The sequence below is a fragment of the Papio anubis genome, chromosome 6, assembly GCF_008728515.1.
Source record: "Papio anubis isolate 15944 chromosome 6, Panubis1.0, whole genome shotgun sequence".
NCBI lineage: Eukaryota > Metazoa > Chordata > Mammalia > Primates > Cercopithecidae > Papio > Papio anubis.
In genome coordinates, this window is record NC_044981.1 from 107,970,518 (window position 1) to 107,993,697 (window position 23,180).

Here is a 23,180-nt window from a genome sequence, read left to right on the forward strand (position 1 = left end):
GAGACCCCCAGTCCAATCATCCCCAAGAAACTGAATCCTACCAACAACCAAATGAGCGATCTTAGAAGAGCTTCTTTCCCTCATTGAGTTTTTGAGATGACTGCAGTTCCAGCCCACACTTTGATTGCAGCCTTGTAGGGGGATCTTTAGCTGGACCACTGGCTAACCTGGGCCTGGATTCCTTACCCACAGATACCATGGGATAATAGATGTTTGTTGTTTTAAGCCACTAAATTTTGGCGTAATTTGCTAAGCAGTGAAAAGTAACCAATACACATGCTAAAATTTAGGTACCACATTTGGAAGATTGCACTGGTCATGAGCCCATTTTTAATGTTTTATTTGAGAGCAGAATATAAATAGAGTGAGACTGTATTCATTTCCCAAGAAGGTATGGAGAACCAAGAAGCTGGTGTTGAAAGGGAGATTGGGAGGGCAGGAATTTGTTTGTAATAAGATGGAATATCTCTGACTTTCAGCCTGCCATTTTCCTTTTCCAGTGTGGGAATGAAAAGTTTTGAAGTTAGAGACTCTACTATGTGTACTGCAAAAGATGGCAGGCTAAGACTTATTTTTCTCCTAAAATACTTTTTACAAATGTGTGTGTACCCTCTGTTTATGAGAGCATTAGGAATGATTAGGAAAGGAGGAAAGAGGGAAATCTGAAAGAAGATTGAACCTAAGGGGTTGAAGTGGCATTTCACCCAAAAATGCTGAGAATGACTCTGCAGATCATCTTACCCTCCATGCCCTGTAAATGAACATTCTTGCCTCCAAAACAGGAAAGCAGAACCATGAACTATTTCGCCAATGTGCTCAGCAAATGAATACACTGGGGGCAGTGCTTAGTGATCAATGAAGTCAGGCAGATGGGGTGTGCTTGCCTTACATGTACTTTGTCCTGGATATGGGCATCCAGGAAGAGTTTGATAACAATGAGAAGGAAGAGCAATAGGATTGAGGAAGTGGAGATGACACTTCCTCTTCTTTCGAAAGAACTTTACTCTCTGATCAGCTTTGAATGTTAGTTCTGGGTTGACTGAGCCTCCAGAGCTAAGGCTGCTTTGAGTAGAATCCTCAAGCTTGGCCTCAGAGTACTATGAGGCTTCAGAATCCAGAAATAAAGAGACTACTCTTGGATTTACTCTCTTTGTATTGCATGTAAGTAACGTCACTCCTTGGCTGATGTGTGAGAGGTAATTGCTTGACAGATCAAGATGGCAAAGCAATGGATACCTAGAACTCTCCTTAGAGTAGTGAGGTAGGAAATGTGGCTTTGGGGATATGATATTCACTAAGCTCTCTGTAATCTGGGAAGCCAGGTGCTAAAGATTCTCTAATTCTGTGAAAGCTTTGAAAGAGGAGAGAGTTGTATACTCACCGTGCTTTTGTGTTTCTTAAATGGGTGTTGTCTTGATAGGTGTTTAGACTGCAGACCACAGGTTTGATTTAGAAAAGCACTTTTCTGCGTGTGTTTGGGTCCTGAGGAGTTCATTGTGGGAAGCGCTCTGGGGCCACCCTCTTTCGAGAAAGTGTGTTCTTTGTTGGGGAGCTTCCTTTGCGTGGAGGCAGCTGGGGGGCATTTTACTCTTTCATAAAGGTCTTGGGCTTGACACAATATCTCTGGTATGAAAATGACAGCTAGGTGTTGTTGGTTCAGAGGCTTTTAGTAAGGGTGTCTGGGGCACCTGATTTTTCTTTGCTGGGGTGTATGTGAAAGAATTTAATTATAGGAGGCAGAATTATAACCCACTGAAGCATCTTTGACTACGGCAGTGGACTTTATTAGTCTTGAGTGGCCTATGTGTTCCTAGTGCTATCCTTGATAGTCTAATTTCTATCTAGTTATTTATTTTATGTAGAAAATAGAAACGGAGGGCTGAGCACGATGGCTGATGCCTGTAATCCCAGTACTTTGGGTGACCATGGCGAGAGGATCACTTGAGGTCAGGAGTTTGAGACCAGCCTGGGGGCAATGTAATGAGACCTCATCTCTACAGGAAAAAAAAAAAAAAAAGGAAAATAAAAGAAAATAGAAATAGAAGGCCAGGTGTGGTGGCTCACACTTGTAGTCCCAGTACTTTGGGAGCCCAAGGCAGGTTGATCCTGAGGTCAGGAGTTCGAGACCAGCCTGGCCAACATGGTGAAACCCCGTCTCTACTAAAAATACAAAAATCAGCTGGTCATGGGAGCATGCACCTGTAATCCCAGCTACTTGGGAGGCTGAGGCAGGAGCATTGCTTGAACCTGGGAAGCGGAGGTTAGAGTGAGCCTAGATTGCACCACTGCACTCCAACCTGGGCGACAGAGCAAGACTCCATCTCAAAATAAAATAAAATAAAGAAGAAAACACAAAAAGAAAGAACATGCATTTCTTTCTGCTCACATCATGCAAGCGAGGAGGAAAAGGGTGTAAGTTTGTGTATGTGTTGATGAACTCATTCTTTAATTTACCTTTTAATTTTCTTCCATTCCTCTTTTTATAAATCAAGTGTCTTTTCTGGAGTGGGTCCATGTATGAACTATTTCAGGCAAGCTGTGTTAAGCAAATATACATCATCAGAGTATGGAAATAGGAAGTTCTTTCCTGCGGTAGTTTGCTGTGGCAATAAGAGATAAGAAATTACTTCATGACTATTGCCTGAGACTTTCCTTTTGACTCGTGTATCCTTTTGAATCAACAGCTCACTTCTGCTTTCCATCCAGCTTGGAGGCTCTGCAGTGTGAGCTGATAAATGAAGTACAGGTTAACAATTTGCAAGTAGGTCCAATGTGGCAAATGGTGTGTGTGTGTGCGTGTATGTGTGAAGAAAAATCCTAAAAAATAAGCCTTTCAGCCTTAAAGAGAATCCTGCAAATGGAGGAGTTACTTGTGCTCCCAAGTGCTCAGAACAGTGCCTGCTCTCAGTAAATATTTGTTGAATGAATGAATGAATAACTGGGATAATTCATAAAATGAATGTGGTAGGAAAGCCATTGCTTTATCTCTGTTACTCAGGCACTTTAAAAAGTGAAGGTTAGAAAAGGTCAGAGTGAAGCAGGAGAGGAGAATATGAAGGTATAAAGAAAGGGTGTGTAGAACAGGGATCAGAAAAATCCCTAGGTCAGTAAAGTGAAAGGGGTGGCAATACGTGGTGGTAGAGGTGGAGGTGGAGATAAAGGGCGTGGTGGTGGAATTGGTGGTGGCAGGGGAGGTGATGGTGGAAGTGACGGTGGAGATGGTAGAGGTGGTTGTGGAGGCGATGGTGGAGGTGGTAATGGAGATGGTAGAAATGGTGGTTGGAGGGGTAGAGGTGATGGTGGAAGTGATGGTAGAGATGGTGGAGGTGGTTGTGGAGGAGATGGTGGAGGTGGTGGTTGAGGTGGTGGTGGAGATGGTGGTTAGAGGTGATGGTGGAGGTGATAGATGGTAGAAGTGATGGTAGATATGGTGGAGGTGGTTGAGGAAGTGATGGTAGAAGTGACAGTACAGATGGTGGAGATGGTGGTTGGAGATGATGGTGGTAGAGGTGATGGTGGAGGTAATTATGGGAAGGTCAGTGTAATTTAGCCAAGAGAAAACACAGTTTGGGGGTCAGATAGATCTGTTCAAAATCTGTATCTCTGAACCCACCAGCTCTATGACCTCTGAACCTATTAAGTGGTGACTATAACATACTGACTTTTTGGGTTGTTGTATGAGGGTTAAAAATGTGATTGCGTTAAATGGCAGTTATCAATATCAGTCTTCAAGTTGCCACAGCCACGCTTAAAACTTTAATCACTAATTTGTCTTTTCTTCTTTATGCTTTGTACATTTTCTGAATTTTATAAAGTGAAAGTGAGTTTTTAAAAGAATCATTAATTTAAAATAAATATTATAATCCTAGTTATCAGAATGGTTGAACACATGGTGGTATATAAAGAAATGTCATCAATAAAATGATATTTATGGAAATAGTCTCATGATGTAATGCTAAGTCAAAAAAGGAGGAACATAACTTTTTCAACTATGTAAAAATACTGCAAAGAAGCAAGATTTGGGTGAAAGGTGTTAAAATGTTAATATATGAACAGTGGACTTATAGCTCATGATTTTTCTTTCTTTGTACTTTGTACTCTATTTTTTTCCCAGATTTTTCATTAGTGGAACATACCTGAACTATTTTAGTAATATGAAAATAAAACAAATGTTGAAAGAAAATAAATAAGCCCGGTGCGGTAGCTCATGCCTGTCATCCCAGGACTTTGGGAGGCCAAGGCAGGCAGATCACCTGAGGTCAGGAGTTCAAAACCAGTCTGGCCAACATGGCGAAACCCTGTTTCTACTAAAAATACAAAAATTAGCTGGGCATGGTGGCGGGCGCCTGTAACCCCAGCTACTCAAGAGGTTAGGCATGGGAATCGCTTGAATCCAGGAGGTGCAGTGAGCCGAGATCATGCGGCTGCACTCCAGCTTGGTCAATGAGGGAGACTTCATCTCAAAAAAAAAAAAAAAAAAAAAAAGAAATGGACAAAAATTTAACCCTCCTTAAATCTTCCACCAACAGGACAACAAAAGCAATGTTTTAGGTATAGTGTGCTAAAGTTCATGGTTCATTGCAGTCTAAGAAATGACACTTAAAATTTATGTTATTTAGTCTTTGTAGGGGAATCCCCTTTGACAGTAAGCCTGGTGCAGAATCATGTGTCAACTCTGAAGTGAGAAAAAGGAAACATGGTCCCCCTGGGGCTGGCTGGTCTGATTAATTCCTAGAATGACCTGAAAATGAGTTATTTTCTCTGAATGATTTATAACTGCGTCTAAACCTGAGTTTGATGATTTCCTAAAAAATTCAATAGTCAATTCGTCAGTTACTAATGCTAAGTTCAATTTAAATCTCCCAGTATAATTGCAATTCATTTTTTAGGGAATGTTGCCATATCTTTATCATCTTGGTACGCATAGGGAGAGGTCATGAAAACATTTTTGTAGAGTCACGGATTATTTTGTAGAGTCAAGAATTATTATTCCTGTTGTTAGAATCTTGGCCCTGCCATCTCTCAGGGCCAGCAGGTCACCATGGAGTCCCTTATCAGGGACATAAGCAAAATAAAATATTTTGGCTTGTAGGCATTGAAAAAGAATCTTCTGTCTCTGTCTTAGAATCAATCTTTGCCTTAGAAAGGAGAGATAGTTGGCAGACAAAAAGGCAAAGGGCTGAACAAATGTGAGCAAAGACAGGCCTCCTAGACTGACACAGGGATTGACACAGAAGGGCTGAAAGGTGAAAAGTGGGCCAGCTTAAACTCAGCCCAAAGTTACTAGAATGTGGATGAGTCTTTCAAAACAAGTCTGCATGAAGAATGACCAGATCGTCAAGGAAAACTAAGTCAAGTTAGAAATGAAAGAATTAATCAAAGAAACAAAAACCCAGCATGCACTAGGCATCGAAATAGAAATAGCAGCATGATAGGATTCCTAACAGAGTCTACAGCATTTTCTGAATATTTCATATGTGGAGTGCTCAATAAAAACCAATGATATTACTGAGCACTTGGTAGGTTCTAGACACTGTGATCTGCACTTTTATTTTTACCTTTTAGTTTACATTTACATTTACAATTTCTTTTTCTTTCTTCAACTGTTATTTTAAGTTCCAGTGTACATGTGCAGGATATGCAGGCTTGTTACATAGGTAAATGTGTGCCACAGTGATTTGCTGCATAAATCAACCCAACATCTAGGTATTAAGCCCAGCATCCATCAGCTATTCCCGAAGCTCTCCCTCTCCCCCCGCCCCCACAGGCCTCAGTGTGTGCTGTTCCCCTCCCTGTGTCCATGTGTTCTCATTGTTCAGCTCCCACTTGTAAGTGAGAACTGCCGTGTCTGGTTTCCTGTTCCTGCGTTAGTTTGCTGAGGATAATGGCTTCAAGCTCCATCCGTGTCCCCGCGAAGGACATGATCTCGTTCCTTTTTAGGCTATTTCAGCCACTTCTTAAAACAGTTCTGGGAAATAGTACTATCGTTATCTCCATGAAATTGAAGCTTAGAGAGGTAAAGTCCTCTGCCTCAAACCACCACAATAGGCAGGAGAGAGGGATTCAAACCCAGATCTTTGTGTCTCTGAGCCTGTGGCCTAACTGCCATTCTACACATTACATTGTTTTCATTTATGTTAAAGTTTTTGTTACATAAATAATGATTTGACACCAAGGGCGAGTGTGAGCAGAGCAGATTTGCTCTCTACTTTAAAACTGTCCAAGTGAAATTCTTTTCTACTTTCTTAGGGAGGAGGTAGTGGAAAGGAGTTGTTCTTTTTTCCAGGAAACTGTCTGTGCCTTGGCATGATTGCACATCCGTGATTGTCTTCTTAGGCAGCCAGGTGGTACCGTGTAGGAAATGCTTCCAGCCAGCAGGGAACAAAAGGGGACTGCGGGGGCCTCAGAACCATCCCTCGGTAGTTCACAACCACAGTCAAGATATGTGACTGTTCCATCACCACAAGGATCCCTCACGCTGCTCTTTCATAACCGTACCCAAACTAATTTAAAAATATCCAGTTTCCATTTTGAGTATTGTTGGACCCATATTGATGGGACCTTCTATTAGGTTCAATTTTTTTTAGTGGGAACACCACAGATCAAAAGGTTAGGAGACTTGAGTGTCCTGCCTGTGGTATATAATAGTTTTGTGCTATAAGCAAACATTTAACTTCTCCACGCTTGAGTTTTCTCATCTATAAAAGCTGAGATAAAAATACCAAACCAGGCCAGGTGTGGTGGTTGATGCCTGTAATCCTAGCACTTCAGGAAGCCGAGGTGGGAGGATCACTTGAGGCTAGGAGCTGAAGACCAGACTGGGCAATAAAGCAAGATCCCATCTCTACAAAAATAAGAAATGTGGCCAGGTATGATGATGTGTGGGCCTGTAATCCCAGCTGCTCAGGAGGCTGAGGCAGAAGGATCCCTTGAGCATAGGAGTTTGAAGCTGCAGTGAGCTATGATCATGCCACGGCTGTACAGCCTGGGCAACAGAGTGAGACTCTGTCTCTGAAAAAATAAAAAAACTAACCAATTGCTTTGATATATGGGCCAAATGAAAGTAAATGTATATACTTAGAAGAAAACAAAAATATTATAAACCAATGGAACCCTTCTTGGAAGCTAATACAGGAGGTAAAGAATGAAGGTAATTTTAGTGCTAGTAATAAACCCATCTGTGTGGCTGGCAAGCACTTCTAGGGGCCAAATTGAACATGACTCATTTCCATGAAGTTAACTCGTGGCATTGGGCCTCAAACAGTAGAGTCACTTCATCACTGAATGGGAGTGAATAAAGACACTCAACAATGAGACACATTTACAAAATGAAAATCAGGCTATTGTGAAATCTATAAAACGACTTCCTTTCATAAATGGAGTCTAGATAGTGATCCCAGATTATCATGACAATTTGGTTACTTGTTAGATATGGAACATTAGTGTCTATTTGGGGGGATATTTACTTACCTCAGTTTCTATTGAAAGAAAAGTTCAAATATTCTGAAAATGATGCAATGTGATGGAACTTTGATCCAAATGTAAAATCTAAGGCTGCAATCTAAGTGTATAGCAAGTGGAAACTTCTCAATAAATGGATGTTATATCATTTTAGTGGTTCATCTGTAATTGTTGATCACTTTGATCCATAAACTTAGGCTGGTACCTGCATAAGTACTTTAATGACAGCATAAATAGCCAGGATTTCCAGCATGTTCTTGAGTTTCTCTGTGACATAAGAATCTCTTAAATCCCCTTTTCAGCAGAATTGGAATTGCCCTGATTCCTATTACATGATTATCCCTAGCAGAACAACATTCTTTTAACAGGTAAATATCATTATAGGAAGCTAATTCATTTAACCTGTGCAAAACTGAAAATATCTTTTTTCTCTTCCTCTTAATTGTATAATCTTTTTCTAAACATGCAATAGAAACCTGTGACTAGATAGATTTTTTTCAAATTTGGACAGGGTAGAAGTTCTTTTTTTCCTGACTATTGTGAAGGACACTGCATTCCTAGGAGTTTTATTCACTGATCTCTAATGCCAGAGAGGAACAGAACATATAACTACTTATAAGCAAATGTACATATATTAAAAGAGGCTGAACCTTACTCTAAAACAGGAAAATAGGCCAGGCACAGTGGCTCACGCCTGTAATCCCAGCACTTTGGGAGGCTGAGGTGTGAGAATCACTTGAAATCAGGAATTCGACCCACCACTTTGGGAGGCTGAGGTGGAAAGATCACTTGAGCTCAGGAGTTTGAGATCAGCCCAAGCAACATGTAGCAAGACCTCGTCTCTACTAAAAACAAAACAAAACAAAAATTAGCTAAATGTGGGAGAGCATGCCTGTAGTCTCAGCTACTCAGGAGATGGAGGCAGGAGGATCACTTGAGCCCGGGATACTGAGGTTGCAATGAGCGATGACCGTACCACTGCATTCCTTCCAGGGTGACAGACAATGACCCTGTCTCAATAATAATAATAATAATAATAATAAGATAGAATAATACAAACCTCTGAGAAAGGAAAAAAGATGAAACCAACCAAAACGCTTTCCAGGAACCTTAATTTAACATTATTCACTCCTATAGAATATAATTCTGTGTAAAGTGTCACAGTTTATCCAAAGATAAGCTGTACTTATACAAAGTTATGTTTTAAGGAGAAAATCTTTAATTATTTGAAAAACTGAGCAAACAGCTATAAACATGAAAACCATATGTTTTAGGCTACTTGTTTATGATTATTCTGTTTGAATAGCTCAGACTACAGCACACTATTGGGTAAATCTGTAATAGTTTTATGGACTGATGAGAATCTATATAATCTCAACAATTTATTGAACATGTTTGAAGATTCTGCTATTCTAGCAGATTAAATGATTGCAGCAGGAACATTGCATTTATTCACTGGAAGTGCAAGTCATTTGTAACAACTTTGTTCTTTCCACCAATTAAAAGCCTGAAGCAAATGATGTTAAAGACCTTATTTTCTGGTTCCTTGTTAAGTCACAAATACCAACCTCTTTTTCCATCCTGATAAAAAATAGTCAAAGAGTTGTTCTTACTAGTAGTTGTGAATACTAACCATATAATATGATAAGGACCCACTTATGAATATTCAGCATTCACCAAATACTTATTGAGTACCTAATATTTTCCACATAATGTGCCAGGTATTTCATTACAATTAAATGGACAAGATCACCTTTGAAATTCCCCTGGAATCGTGTGAATTAGTATTGTCTCTTGGTTAGACTCAGTTATAGCCAGTCTATCAAAGAGAAGTGTCTGAACTTGAACTCCCTTGGTCAAATACGGTCACAGTTTTCCAGCTAGAGCTGGATTTTACTCTGGAACACAGTTACCAGCGTTTTCTGCACTTGGATTTTCAACTTGATTAATCAACTAGAGCAGCTTTTGCGTAGGTAATGGGGACTTGAGGGAGGGACTCTCAAACAAGGTTTGAGCCAGGCACTTGAGTACTATTTAGTTTTATCTTGTGAACACTCACAAACATTCCAAAGTTATGTACAAATTAGTTGCCTTGAGAGGAACGCTGGAGTCCCACATATTCCGAGCTGAGGAGCCAGCACGGGGAGAGAGACACCAAGTCACCAAAACACAGTAAGTAAGCTGAGTAATGAAGGCTCAGCGACTCCAGATTGCCTTGAAGCGACTTTGCTTTCAAGTTGGCATTAGCTGTAGTCACAGGGTCCTAGACATGGGGTGTAGTAATTTCCACCTTGCATTGCATCCTCTTTGTGTTCCGTGCATTGGGAGCAATTTAGCAAGCGATCCCTCCGTCAATCTCAATGGACTTCAAGCATTGAGCACCAAACCACTGTCTACTCCCCACAAGCTCACGTTTCTTATCATTGTGGAGGTGGCCTTTTGCCAATGGATGGATGCTCCTGGCCCATGAAACATTCTAGGCAATGCCTGGAACTTTCTGGGCAGTAGAAGTCACTGATGTGAGCCTTAGAGGAAGGCAGAAAATAGAGTCCAAGAGGACTCCTTCTTTCTATAGGTTGGTGAAAAGTAGTTTTTAATGGCAAAACCTGCAACTACTTTTGCACCAACCTAATAATTGCAGCTCCTTCAACAGGCCATGCAGGCCTTCCCCAGCCTCACTGACTGTGTGGCACATGGAGGTAACATATACTGTCCTTTTGCTGTCTGCAAGGGACCGTGTTAAAGGCTTTACATTCATTATCTAATTTTTTAAATCAAATAGTTCTAGGAAGTGCTGTTATTATTAGTTCCCTTTTTCTGATGAGAAAACACAGGTTCAGAGAACTTCAAACCTGGCTTGAGGTCACCCAGAAATAGTACAGTCAGGGTTCCAACCCCAATAGTTTGACTCTGGGGTCAGAATTTGAGCCTAGGCGTGTTTGACCTGAGAGTCCAGTATATAGCCGCCCTGAGGGAATGTACTATAATATAAGGAAAAGGATGCTACATAATTTCTTATTTTTGGATAAGGTTGTTTTGTGCTTGCCCACCTTTGTCTCCATTCCTGGAGCTGAGAATGTGTGTAATCCAACCCCAGTGAGGCCAGAGCAAGCTTGTTTGGGTGAATAATGATTTTAGGAGTGCTCAGCCCAGATCTGCCTGAACCTTGAGGAAAATCTCATTCCCAAAGACACTTCCAGATCAAAGCTGAGGAGAGTTGGGGTTGAGGGTGATGGAGCATTTTTTCTAATAATTTAGATTGAAAAGGGGAGGAAAACAGAGATTAAAACATAGGAAGGCAGAATTTTGAGAGGATGTGCTTGGATAGGGATACAGTCTGACCACCCAAATCTTATCTTAAACTGTAATCCGAATTGTAATCCCCATGTGTTGGGGGAGGGAACTTGTGGGAGGTGATTAGACCATGGGGGCAGTTCCTCATGTCGTTCTCATGATAGTGAGTTCTCACGAGATCTGATGGTTTTATAAGAGGATTTCCCCTGCTTTGCTCTGCACTTCTCTCTCATGCCGCCACGTGAAGAAGGACATGTTTGCTTCCCCTTCCACCATGATTGTAAGTTCCTTGAGGCCTCCCTGGCCATGCGAAACTGTGAGTCAATTAAACATCTTTCCCTTATAAATTATCGAGTCTCAGGTATTTCTTCAGAGCAGGATGAGAATGGACTAATACAGATAGTCCATCCATTCTTTCTAATTATTATACAACTAGAAAAAGTTCTTGAATAAAGGAAAAGATTAGCATATGCTAAATTAGAAAAAAGGAGGGAAGAAATAATCTCTTTAGGCAAACACTTTGAATTCAACCTCATAGTAAAATGTGTTATCAACTTTCTTGATAACTAGAGCTTAAATTTTTAAAAATAATTATTTTTCCTTAGTTCACGTAGAATGCATTTTATTGCCAATGACACAGATAAGCAAGGAGAAGATAAATACTTTTCATGATCCAATAACCTTGAAATAATTATAGTTAACATTTTGATGTAAAATTTTCAATGTTTTTGCTTTTTAAAAATGTACATGTGAGGCCAGGTGCAGTGGCTCACACCTGTAATCCCAGCACTTTGGGACACTGAGGTGGGCAGAGGGCATGAGCTCAGGAGTTTGAAACCAGCCTGGGAAACATGGTGGAACCCTGTCTCTACCAAAAAGTATACAAAAAATTAGCCAGGTGTGGTGGCATGTGCCTGTGGTTTCAGCTACTTGGGAGGCTGAATCGGGAGCATTGCTTGGCACCACTACACTCCAACCTGGGTGACAGAGTGAGACCCCATCTCACAAAAGAAGTGTGTATTTACAAAAAAAGAGATAAAAGTGTATTTTAGTATATTAAAATCATATTCCTAACACATTGTATATTTTAGATATAAAGATTTACCATATGGGGTACAGTAACCAAAGTTTTTGAATGGATAGATGAAGAGATTTCTTTCTTCATGATAACTGCCCATAGGAAAGCTCAGATATTCAGAATTAGTAAATACTGAAGAATTGACAAATCTAACACGTTTTCAACCAAAAAATGGTGAGCAGTCATGTAAAACAAAAGAAAGCAGAAGTTAATGAAAGAACAAAAAGTGGTTGAGGCATGTTTTGGGAGGTGTCATAGCAGGTGGCAGCAGCTCTCTTTTGGAAAGTGGATTATTCTCAACTGGCTTGCATTTTTTTTTGCAATTTTATTTTGGTGTTTCGTGGTCCTGGAGACTAGTAGGGCTCTGATCTCCATGTGATTTTAAGCTTGTCAGAGTCATCATGCTTGCAAAATTTTTGAGTTATCTGACTGTAAGAAAGATAATGTCTTAAGCCTAGAATTTCTGTTCAGTCCCCTGAGACATTCATCCCAATTCAGCAAATATTTGTGTAAAATTTTCTCTGTATTAGGCATTGTGAAGAATATAAAATAAATATTAGAAAATAATAGTTACTACAAATATCTTACTAATTTACAGTGACAACAAAACACACACACGAAACAGTAAATAAAAGAACCGACTGAGTGCGGTGGCTCACACCTCTTATCCCCGCACTTTGGGAGGCCAAGGCGGGTGGATCACCTGAGGTCAGGAGTTTGAGACCAGCCTGGGCAACATGGTGAAACCCTGTCTCTACAAAAAGTATTAAAATTAGCTGGGTGTGATGGCATGCAGGAGGATCGCTTGAAACCAGGAAGAGGAGATTGCACCACTGCGTGCCAGCCTGGGTGACAGAGTGAAACCCTGTCTCAAAAAAGAACAACAACAACAAAAAAGACCCAAGTGACATGTGATTGTCATGGTGAACAGTGTAGAGAAAAAGTATGCTAAAAGTTAGAGAGTGTGTGATCCAGGAGCCTGTAACGGTGGAGAAAAAAGTTGAGTAACAACCTCCGTTCTGTTCAGAAATAAAGGGAAAGTTTCAGGTGGGGGGAGAAGACAGATGACCATGAAAGTCAGTAGGAAAATGTAGGCTCAGAGCCCTCCCCGGGCGCCATCTGTAATGGTACTTGATATTCGTGCTCCAGCATATTGGTCACTCCTATACCGGGAAGAATCCTGGACCCTGGAGGGAAGATCTTTATGCTGCCAGGTGCTAAACCCGTGAACATGGGGTGGTTTTCTTCATGTCTTAGTTTCTCCATTTGTGAAACCGGGAGCCTCCTATCTTTACATGCCCCAAAGTCATTGGGGCCTCTATGAGATAATGTGTTTGAATGAGATTTTTCAGTTGAAAAACAGGATGGAAGTATCTTTGGTGGTAATGATTTACTGGATATACAGACGGAAGAAAAGCACAAAACCAGGACACGAAAGGACAGTGACGTCGTCATGATATGGCTCCGCTGAGGGGACGAACACCAGGGATCTTGACTTATGTGAATTAGATAAAACGACACGGACACATGTGGAGTGGTTTTAAGAAGCGGAGAATTTAATAGGCAAGAGATAAGGGAGAAGAAAGAAAGAAGAATCTCCCGTGTACAGACACAGAGGGAGGAGGGCTCCAAAGCGGAGAGGAGACTCCAGTGTGGTGGGTAACAGCCAGTTTTATGAGGAGGCTGGAGGGGGCGGTGTCTGATTTGCATAGGGCTCAGGGGATTGGTTTGACTCGGCATGTCATTCATGAAGCCTGCAAAAAAACTGGCCCTCCCACCTTAGTCTTTTAATATGCAAATACAGGGCGCCATGATGTTCTGCACACGTGGGGATATGTGGGGGTGCCCATGCTGCCAGGAACACATGTGGGCAAGGACAAGAGGACAATAGTGGGAATTTCCAGGTTGGGTGGACCCAGTTTCTAATGGCCCGCATTTGCATATCAAAAGTTGCCAGCCCAGTTCTATGAGCCAAGGCTTTCCTACTAGACAAGAAACGTTTCTGGAGCTGCTTTATACGGGACGAAAACGTTCCAAGGACCCCTTTTCCTCTCTATCTGCCTAAGAGAATTTCTTAATAACTCCTACAGCAGTCACAGCACACCCGGGTCAATGTGAGTAATTTTAGAGACAGAGTGAGTGCATAATGGGGTCAGATTGGCAGAGGAAAGAAGGCTGGTTGAGAGGTTGAGGCCCCTGAGACTTCTCTGATCAACATGGAGAAATGGTGGGAAGTGAGGTGACTTGGGGAGGAAAAGCTTTCCCAGGGAAAGGGAGCATTTTGGAAGTCTGCTGATGGGAGAGTTTTCATACATTTGTATTTCACCTAATAAAATGGCACTTTCCTGAGTTTTGTGGGCAAAGCATGATAGCACCTTCCACCACCCAAAAGGAAAATTTCACTGCATCCCGCCATTACGCATAATGCTTCAATAAAAGCAAAAGATGCGGGTTTTGAGAAAAACATTAACTGGAAATGAGTGACCGAGGTACCGGCTCACGAACCGGTTTCAGGCCAGCTTTCCTGAAAGTCGATTACAACATCTGGCTGTCTGTCCTTCCTTCCTTCCTTCCTTCCTTCCTTCCTTCCTTCCTTCCTTCCTCCTTCCTTCCTCCTTCCTCCCTCCCTCCTCCCTCCCTCCTCCCTCTTCTTTCTTTTGAGATTTGAGGTCTTTGTTCCACTGGTTGATCCAGTTCATCAGCTCCTTCACTTCTGTTCCCCGCACCACTTCCCTGTTTATTTTATCGGTTTCACCCGAAAGGATGATCCATCTCCTGACCTCGATCCACCCGATCTCGCCTCCTGTTGATTGTTTGATTAATCATACTCGGTTTCTCCTCCTTTGTCCTCCTGTTAGATCTTATTCTTTTTCTTCATGGCTTTTGCTGTGCAGTGGTGGGATCCCCGTTCACTGTAGCCTTCAGCTCCTGGGCTCAAGTGATCCTCCCGCCTCAGCCTCCTGAGTACCTGGGACTACAGGCACATGCGACCAAGCCTGACTAGTTTTCTTGTGTTATTTTCTGTAGAGACAGGGTCTCGCCATATGCCCAGGCTGGTCTTAAACTCCTGGACTCAAGTGATCCAATGGCCTTAGCCTCCCAAAGTGCTGGCATTACAGACGTGAGCCACCATACTCAGCCTTGTGGCTGTTTTTCTGAAGAGATATTTAGGAGGTTTAGTATTTACACATTTCCTTAAAGAGGGAAGGAGACTAGATGCAGTGGCTCATGCCCGTAATCCTAGTTCTTTTGTAGACTGAGGCAGGAGGATCACTTGAGACCAGGAGTTTGAGACCAGCCTGAGTAACACAGCAAAATTCAGCCCTGCCTGCCTCCCCTTCCTCAGCCCCCCACCCTGCCACCATTTCTCCAAAAAATGAAAAAAATTGCCAGGTGTAGTGGTGCGTGCCTGTGATCCCAGTTACTTGGGAGGCTGAGGTGGGAGGATCACTTGAGTCGCAGAAGTTAAGGCTGTAGTGAGCTATGATCATGCCACTCCTCTCCAGCCTGGAAAGGGGAAGGCATGTAGGGAGAGGGGCGGGTAGGTAGTAAGAGGAATGGTTACATTCTTGTGAGACTTTAGTCAATGCCCAGAAATCTACATTTTACATAAGACAAGGTGAATAATAGAATTTAAAAAAAAAAAGGGAGTAAAGGAAGACTCAATTATGCTGAGGTCTTTGGGTAAGTGGAGGTATGATTGATCTTGTCTTTGTTCTGTACCTGGGAAAAAAAGCTTGTAATGACGTTATTGGTGTGGAATCAAACAGACTTCAGGTTTAGGAGCTAGACTTAGACTGCAGACCTAAAGTATAATTGGCATGTCCATGCTTATGGGAGGCCAGCAAAGAATTTGCTTCAAATGATCTGTGGGAATAGTCTTGAAAGATGCCTGAGGCCTTTTGCCTTTCTGTGGGGGTCTGGGTAATGCATGCCAGTAACAGCTATTCATTTGAAAAAGGATGTTGCATGACTCAACCTCTATGCTCAACCTCTTTGACATAAGGGATTTGGGAGTCCTGAGATATTTAAATTTTCCTTTACGTTATCAGTACAATTGGGTAATAGTTGGAGCTCAGGCAGCAGTTCGAGGCTTACATATCACACTCTTCTTTTTAGGTGAAGGCATACAGACATTACAAATTATTAAGGTTTAATACAATCAACTCAGAATGAGTGGTGGTAATGATAAAGCAGGAATGAAGAACACATCCACACAATCTATAAAGGTTCATTCCAACTTTAGTGTTTGAGTAATTTCTTCCCTAATCATTTAATAGATTTCACAATTAGTTTTTATCTTCCCTTATGCATTGAACCTTCCAGTGGACACAGGAAGAAAAGCCAAAAGGAGGAAGAAAGATGAAAAAGGAGGCAGCTTGGGAAATTCACACACTCTATTAAAAGATCCGGAACTGATTTAGCCTGGCAAACTTCCTGCCTGTTTTGTTCATTGCACTCTGTTCAGACTGCTCTCAAAGGCTCCATTTTGGCCAAATCTAGGTTCTTTCTCATGCTAATCTTTCTGGATTCAGCGTTCCTTTCAATATCAATCATAACCTCCATCCCCAAATGATCCCTTCTGTAGGCTTCAAGCCCCAGGGCTTTCAGCCTCTTCCACCCTGGTGACTTGTACTCCATCTCTTTCAGACTTTTTCTTTTAACTATGGGCTCTTTTTTGATTTAGTTCTTGGCACCCTGTGTTGCTGTCCCTAGCGTGACAGGAAAATATCTTGGGCCCCCAAAATCACTAAGCTAAGAGGAAAACTCAAGCTGGAAACTGCTCAGGGCAAACCTGCCTCCCAGTCTATTCAAAGTTATTCCTCTGCTCACTGTGATAAATGCATATCTGATGGCCTCCTTTGGAAAGACTGATCAGCGACTCAGAACAATGCAACAGCTTGTCTCCCACCTATCTGTGATCTGGAAGCGCCCTCCCCAGTTTGAGCCTTCCTGCCTTTGCTTCAAGTTGTTCTGCCTTTCGGACCTAACCAATGTACTTCTTACATATCTATACATTATATATATATATAAAATATATAAATATAATATGTATACACACATACATATATATATACACATATATATGTATTTCTTTTTTTTTTTTTGAGATGGAGTTTTGCTCTTGTTGCCCAGGCTGAGTGCAATGACATGATCTCGGCTCACTGCAACCTCCACTTCCCAGATTCAAGCGATTCTCCTGCTTCACCCTCTTGAGTAGCTGGGATTACGGGCATGTGCCACCACGCCTGGCTAATTTTGTATTTTTAGTTGAGACGGGGTTTCTCCATGTTGGTCAGGCTGATCTTGAACTCCCAACCGCAGGTAATCCACCCACCTCGGCCTCCCAGAGTGCTGGGATTACAGGCATTAGCCACTGCGCCTGGCTCTTCTCACATATTTTAATTGATACCTCATGTCTCCCTAAAATGTATAAAACTGGCTGGGCGCAGTGGCTCAAGCCTGTAATCCCAGCACTTTGGGAGGCTGAGGAGGGCAGATCACCTGAGGTTAGGAGTTTGAGACTAGCCTGGCCAACATAGTGAGACCCGTCTGTACTAAAAATACAAAAATTAACTGGGTGTTGCTGGCACGTGCCTGTAATCTCAGCTACTAGGGAGATTGGGGCAGGAGAATTGCTTGAACCTGGGAGGCAGAGGTTGCAGGGAGCCGAGATCACACCACTGCACTCCAGCCTGGGCGACAGAGCGTGACTCCATCTCAGTAATAATAATAATAATAATAATAATAATAGTAATAATAATAAATTAAAAAATAAAATCTATAAAACCAAGCTGTGCCCTGACCACGTTGGGCAGATGTCGTCAAGACTTCCTGAGGCTATGTCACGGGCACACATCCTCAACCTTGGCAAAATAAACTGAGACCTGTCTCAAATTTTCGGGGTTCACTCTAGAGACTCTCTCAGGAAGTTCCCTAGCCTCAAATATCTTCAACTGCTACTCTGCAATATGTTGAGGACCCATCTTTCCAGCCTTGATCTAACTCTAGATCCCCACTCAGTTTCCTCTGGCTAGCAGGTTTCCCCCACTCACATTACTGACATTATTTACAACTTGAACATGCTTGAAATTAAATTATCACTTGGCCGGGTGTGGCGGCTCATGCCTGTAATCCCAGCACTTTGGGAGGTGAGGTGGGTGGTTCGTTTGAGCCCAAGTGTTCCAGACCAGCCTGGGTTACATAGCGAGACCCCATCTCTACAAAAATAGTTTTTAAAATTAGCTGGATGTGGTGGTGGTGTGTGCTTGTAGTCCCAGCTACTCAGGAGGCTGTGTGGAACAATCACTTGATCCCAGGAGTTTGAGACTGAAGTGAGCTACGATTGCACCACTGCACTCCAGTCTGGGTAACAGAACGAGAACCTCTCAAAAAAAAAAAAAAAAAAAAGGCCAGGCATAATGGCTCATGCCTATAAACCTAACCCTAACCACTCACCACTTTGGATGGGAGCAATGCTTGAGGCCTGGAGTTTGAGACCAGCTTGGGCAATCTAGCAAGACCCAGTCTCTAAATTTTTTTTTAAAAATTAAAGATTAAAAAAATGATAAAAGTAAGTAAATAAAATAAATTATTACTCAATGTACTCTTGCTGTTCTTACGCTATTTTGAGAATTTATGGGCAGTTGATTGAACCAAACGAACTTGGTTGAATTTATTTTTTAAAAAATGATTAGGCTCTTCTCTCTCATTTAGAGGTTAACATACCTTTATCCAATTATATTGGTCAAAATTAAATAATGAGATTCAGAAAATATGATCAAGTATAGAGTTTATTTTAACCTAAATCTTGAGAATGGCCACCCAGGAGCACAGATTCAAGTTGCCCTGCTGATTAGCAGCAGTTACAGGTGGGATTTTAAAGGAAAAAAGAAGAGGTTTTAAAGAAAAAAAAAAGTTCCTAAATTGTTTATCAATAATTTACATTGAAATAACAAGCTATTCATTGGCAGCAATGTACGTTATTTTTTGTGCATGAAGATAATGGGTGAGGCAGCTAGGCAGGAACAAAGTGATTTTATTTTTCTTATTTTTTTAGAAGCAGGGTCTCGCTCTGTTGCTCAGGTTGGAGTGCAGTGTTGCAGTCTCAGCTCATTGCAACCTCCACCTTCCGGGCTCAAACGATCCTCCTGTCTCAGCCTCCGGAGTAGCTGGGACCACAGGTGTGCTTCACCATGCCTGGAATTTTTTTGTATATCTTTTGGAAACAAGTTTTCATCATGTTGCCCAGGCCAGTCTCAAACTCCTGGGTTCTAGTGATCTTCCACTTTGGCCTCTGAAAATACTGGGATTTTCGTTATTGGGTAGTTAACATTTAGAGGTCTAAATCAGGCATTTACCAGCCCACAGTTACGGGGTAGATGGATCAGATAGTTTGGCAATCCCAATTCACCCTTAGTTGGAAGGATCTGACTGTCTAAGTCATACATCAGTGTTAGTAACTCATAACAATTTAAAGACCTTCTTTTTTCAAACATGTGCTCATTTTAACTCAGATATAGCAGCATAAAGAGTCTAGCAGTAAAAAGTCTAGGCTGTGAACAGTTATCACTAACAAGATGGACATATTTGGAAAGTCACTGAAACTCTTTGGATCTCAATTCCCTATCTATAAAGTGGCAGGGTTAGAGTACATGAAGTCAGAATTTCTTCTAGCTAAAGTATGTTTGGTATCTACGGTTCTATAAGGAAAGCCTCAGTATAAGACATCAAAGGCAAGTGAGTAGGATTCTCCCAACCCACCCAAGTGCAAGGCTAGGAATACATGCCCCAGGGGATGACCCAGGCTGGGAGGCACGAGGGAGCAGAAGATTTGAATCCAAACTTTACCTAGATAATAAATCAACAGAGACAACTTATTGATGAAGGTCAGGCAATAGAATGTTCTAGAGTGGGGAAACCTTATATAAGAGACCTAAAGTTCAAGCCTCAATTTAGCCATTCACTAGTAGGGTGACCTTGGACAGGCCACTTAACTCTTCTAAGCCACAGTTTCCCCAATGGGTGTATTACTATCTGGGATTACAGGCAGGAACCATGGTCCAAAGTGACTTTAAACAAGTGCCCCCAGGGCAAGGGTGGTATGGTATGTCACTGAAATCCTCTACTCATGTCTTTTTGGGACTGATCACTTTTGTATATGGCACAAAGCTTAGACTGCTCAGAGCTAGTTTTCTTCTCACATTGTATAGCACTGAGTTCATACATTTGTCCTTAGGTCAAAATAGCTTTGTTTCTTAACACTTTTCTTCCTAGCCAACCTGGTTCCTCCCTCCTCCCCCTTCTCCCCAGTAAATAACGGAAATTTGACTGTGGCCAAATCTCTTTCCTCGTTGCTGTGCCTCTTTTTTCACAATAACTCACATACATTGGCTAATTCAGCGGCTGAGACCTGGCCTTTTTGCCTGCCCTGTAGCTTGTGTCTTGTCTCCTGGTATAAAAGAGAGACTCAGAGATTCTTTTGCTTATCTGAATGTCATTGCATGGTCTGGGGCTTTGAGTAAGAGTGACAAAGATTCAGGTTTAGCAATCTTTTTATTATTCAGACATTTCCATGGAAAGATAGTCCCTCTTTGTCTTGGAAGGACTAGACAAGTTACTTACATTCACACTCAGTGTCTATGGCTGAAGAATGGGCAAAGTAGGATGCTGTTTTCTCAAAAGTCTTTTCCTAGCCTTTTTCTTTCCATTTTTGCTCTATTTTGAGAAGGAAAATATCCTTCTAAATCATAAATGCCTGTTCGCATGGAACTTCTGAGCTCTGGCTCAGAAGTTTTATAACTCAGAAATTTTATAAAACTCAGAAGTTTTATAATTTATTGAGTGTGCTTGTGTACATTCTTTCTTTTTTACTGATGTATAATATTTGTACATATTTATGGATTACATATGATATTTTGTTACATGCATGGAATGTGTGAAGATCAAGTCATGGTTACTTAGGTCCATCACTTCCAGTATTTATCATTTCTATGTGGTAGGAACATTTCAAGTCCTCTCTTACAGCTATTTTGAAATATATAATACAACGTTATTAACTGTAGTCACTCTACTCTGCTTTTGAATATAAGACTTATTCTTTCTAGGCCAGGCGTGGTGGCTCATGCCTGTAATATCAGCACTCTGGGAGACACTGAGGTGGGAGAATCACTTGAGCCCAGGAGATCAAGACCAGCCTCAACACAGTGGGACCTCGTCGCAACAAAAATTTTTTAAAAACTAAGCTGGGCATGGTGGCACGTGCTTGTAGTCACAGTTATCTGGGAGGCTGAGGCAGGAGGATAGCTTGAGACTGGGAAGTCGAGGCTGCAGTGAGCTGTGATTATGCAGTTGCACTTCAGCCTAAGTAACAGAGTGAGACCTTGGTCTCAAAAAAAAAAATAAGAAAAAAAAAGAGAACTTTTCCTCCTATCTCACTGTATGTTTGTATGTTTGTATCCATTGACCAATCTTTCTTCATCCTCCCAACACACACACCCTTCCTAGCCACTGGTATCTATCATTCTACTCTCTACCTCCATAAGATCAACTTTTTTAGCTTCCACATATGAGTGAGAACTTGTGATATTTGTCTTTCTGTGCCTGGCTTATTTCACTTAACATAATTACCTTCAGTTCCATCCGTATTGCTGCAAATGACATGATTTCATTCTTTTTTATGGCCAAATGATATTCCATTGTGTACATATACCACATTTTCTTCATCCATTTGTCCATTGATGGACACTTAGGTTGATTCCATGTCTTTGCTATTGTGGATAGTGCTACAGTAAACATGCAAGTACAGGTATTCCTTATATATACTGATTTCTTTTCCTTCGGGTAAGTACCTAATAGTGGGAATGTAGGAGCATATGGTAGTTCTATTTCTAGTTTTTAAAGAAATCTTCATACTGTTTTTCACAGTGGCCATACTAATTTACATTTCCACCAACAGTGTATGTGTTCCCTTTTCTCCACCTCCTCACCAGCATCTGTTATTTTTGTTTTTTAAATAATGGCCATTCTAACTGGCATGAGATATTTCATTGCAGTTTTTTTTCTTCACTTTCATTGTGTTTTCATTTGTATTTCCCCAATGCAAATTAGTGATGCTGTGTATTTTTTAATATACCTGTTGGTCATTTGTAGGTCTTTTGAGAATGTCTATTCATGTCCTTTGCTCATTTTGAATGAGATTATTTGATTTTTTACTGTTAAGTTGTTTGAGTGAGTTCCTTGTTATTCTGAATATTAGTCCCTTGCTGGATAAATAGTTTGCTGATATTTTCTCCCATTCAACAAGTCGTATATTCTCTTTTTTCTTTTATTTATTTATTTTTTTGAGATGAGGGTCTTGCTATGTTGCCCAGGCTGGTCTTGAACTCCTGGTCTCAAGCAATCCTCTCACCTTAGCCTCCCAAAATGCTGGAATTATAGGCATGAGCCACCATGCCCGGCCTTGAACAGGTTGTATCTTCACTTTGTTGATTGTTTTCTTTGCTGTGTGCACATTTTCTTATTTGATACTGTAGGGGCCAAGGGGAACTTCCCCTTGGAAGGTTCACTGGAAAATCAACTCACAAAAGGCAGATTAACTGGAGAAAAGGCATACGGATTTATTAACATGTACACAAGGAAAGTGATTCCCCATTCCCCATTGGGGTTCAGAAGCTCATGTACCATCCTGGCAAAACATATTATGTGGCAAGGTGGGGCACAGAGAAGAGGAGTTCTGTTGAGGGGATTACTAGGGAGAATAAATGTATCTGGGAAGAGAGATCAATTTGTAAATAGTTATCTTTGGAATTGGAATGATCTGACAGATAGATATTATCTTTTATTTTATTTTATTTTATTTTATTTTATTTTTGTAGAGACAGAGTCTCACTATGTTCCCCAGGCTGGTCTCAAACTCCTGGGCTAAAGTGATCCTCCCATCCTGGCCTCCCAAAGTACTGTGACATTATCTTGTCACAGGGTCTGTTCAGGTGTGGTTATATTCTTGGTCTCACAGGGAGGGGAAGAAAAAAACAATCATTCTTCTTGGTGGGTCTGGATCTTAGGCAGATAAAGGAACTTTAGCTTCATCTTATGCTTTGGGTGAGACAGTGAGGTTGGGAGGTGGGGGAAAATCAGAGAGACCTTGAGGCTTCTTTAGTTCAGTATATGAAAGCACCATATTTTGAGGTATCAGTTTCTGAGTTCTGACAGTACAAATACTGAGTTGTCTATATGTGGAGCAGACAGTAATACACCTGTGGGGGAAACTGTGGCTCAGAAGAGTTAAGTGGCCTATCCAAGGCCACCCTACTAGTGAATGGCTAAGTTGAGGCTTGAACTTTAG

The 23,180-nt window shown here is 41.4% G+C and overlaps 1 protein-coding gene across 7 annotated transcripts in view; it reads left to right on the forward strand.

Annotated features, from left to right (window-relative positions):
- The first annotated feature begins 986 nt into the window (after positions 1-986).
- The window catches only part of IPCEF1 (interaction protein for cytohesin exchange factors 1), a 206,431-nt gene continuing 184,237 nt past the window's right edge, over positions 987-23,180 (forward strand). For 4 of the 7 annotated variants that reach the window (XM_003898020.5, XM_009205833.4, XM_017958209.3 and 1 more), the window contains exon 1: positions 993-1,161. The gene's annotated coding sequence lies outside the window, so the exon portion shown is untranslated. Of the gene's footprint in view, positions 1,162-23,180 lie in introns of all 7 variants that reach the window. The other 3 variants (XM_021937715.2, XM_021937716.2, XM_021937717.2) reach the window with 2 other exon arrangements.